This window comes from Varroa jacobsoni, unplaced genomic scaffold (assembly GCF_002532875.2).
Source record: "Varroa jacobsoni isolate VJ856 unplaced genomic scaffold, vjacob_1.0 scaffold_762, whole genome shotgun sequence".
Lineage (NCBI taxonomy): Eukaryota > Metazoa > Arthropoda > Arachnida > Mesostigmata > Varroidae > Varroa > Varroa jacobsoni.
The window spans coordinates 257,367-259,142 of record NW_019213664.1 but is presented as its reverse complement, the minus strand read 5'-3'; the positions used below and the strand labels follow the sequence as shown (position 1 = coordinate 259,142).

Sequence of the window (1,776 nt, the reverse complement as noted above, 5' to 3'; positions counted from 1 at the left end):
TTACCAATCAAATTACCATTCCGCTAACGATATAGAGACGCCTACTAACGAACCGCCCTATTGCCTTTCAACCCTATTAAGAAATTTTTGCCAAATGTCGAAATATATTCATGTCCTAAACGTCTTCAAGTAGTTCGTTTGAGTTGAGCAGAATTTAGCGTGGGCCGAAACCGATTTCGATGGATAGATTTTATTGCACCGAGATCAGCACTCACGTTACTTTACTGGCCCGGCCCTGTAAAGTAAACTACAAATTGATTGGGCGCTACTGGGTCATTAGATCGGAACCACCTTAGTCATCGCGCCAGGTTAGCCATGTTTGTGGTCTTAGTAACGCTTATCCATGGGCGTAATACTTTTGGAATGCTCCCTTTTTTCGACGACGCTCAAAACGGCTTCTAACTCGAAACCGAAATGGAAAACTATCGAAGGCACTTGAAATAGTACAGCCTATCTAAATTTCGCTAAAAAAAAATAACGCTTTTATGAGTAATATTCGTATGATTTTCAAATCTAGTCCTGTTCTTCAGCCTGTCTTCCAATGCGAACTAAAAACTTTCCCGCATTAATACTTGTACTTCAGAAAGTGCCATTCGCCCCGTCTGTTTAACTTTTCCTATTATTCGAGTTTCGTATTTTGTTATTTTGTCAGCAATGGTAAGCCGATTAAGATGGAAAACATCCAGCCACACAGAATAGGCTGGGAGAAACAAAGGCAGGCAGCGAGCTTACGCGCAGACAAATCGAACCGCCCTACATAACATATAAGCGTGTCCTGTAGATGAAATGATCATTTACAATAGTGGTTAACATTAGAAGGAGTACCTGTTTAAGAGTTTTTCTGAAATCAGAGAAATAATATATTGATCACCTACCTAAGCCTTAGTCAGAATTTACCTATTGATTTTTGAAGGGAGCTGACACCAGTTGGCAAGATAATTGCCAATTGATATTTAACATCGTAGAATGACAAGTATGTGAAATGATATGAAAATAAGGTCTATTAAATTTTGCTCAAAGATTCAACTACATTCAATCTTATAAAAAGCTGTGGAGGCAAAAGCCCGTACCTGTATTGGTTGGTGGTCATCTGTTAAGTCTGTAACCCTAAACAATAATCTGCAAAGTAAGATAGGTGTAAGTACATCATATATGTTTTATAACTTACTACTTTTTTTGTTGATTTTCGTTATCTACCTAATATAAAAAAGTTTTATATTATTGAGTTATCTTGGTTATATATTATTAGTAATACATATGATGTGTGCTCTTTTCTAGTCACGATGCCTTCCAGAAAGTTTCGCACCTCTCTTTCTCCGAGCCGAGTTACATCGTGTTCCGGAAATAGCTTCAATGGCTGAATGTAATGACGAAACGCTGATACTGATCGCTGGAGTAAGGTCAGGCATAAGCCTATAAGACGCTGCTTGGAAGAGTAACCAGCCAGATTCTTCTTCGGCCGCATTGTCCTGCACGCCTGCTAAGAAAGCGTATAATATCTATTAACGAAAGGCAAACTTTTTTTTGTCAATCAAACCAGTTTTACTCGTTTCTCAACAAGCATAGCATCCTAAAAAGCGGTTCATAAGGTCTTGCTTGCCTAAACATCGATGAAGGTTATTGCTGTGTCAGCATTGCATCGAAAGTGACGAGCAGGATTTCGGCTGAGATCCTAATGAGGACTATTAATATAGAAACAATCAAAACATACAGCTAATATTCCGATATGTTTATTTCAACATATATATATACACGCCGCCCCTAAACGCCATCAAT

General features: G+C 38.5%; 1 long non-coding RNA gene across 4 annotated transcripts in view; it reads right to left on the bottom strand.

The window, feature by feature from the left end:
• Positions 1-1,211: 1,211 nt before the first annotated feature.
• Positions 1,212-1,776, bottom strand: part of LOC111263391 (uncharacterized) — a 19,191-nt gene continuing 18,626 nt past the window's right edge. For all 4 annotated transcript variants that reach the window (XR_002682200.2, XR_015312289.1, XR_015312290.1 and 1 more), the window contains exon 3: positions 1,212-1,477. This is a non-coding gene — a long non-coding RNA (uncharacterized LOC111263391). The remainder of the gene's footprint in view (positions 1,478-1,776) is intronic.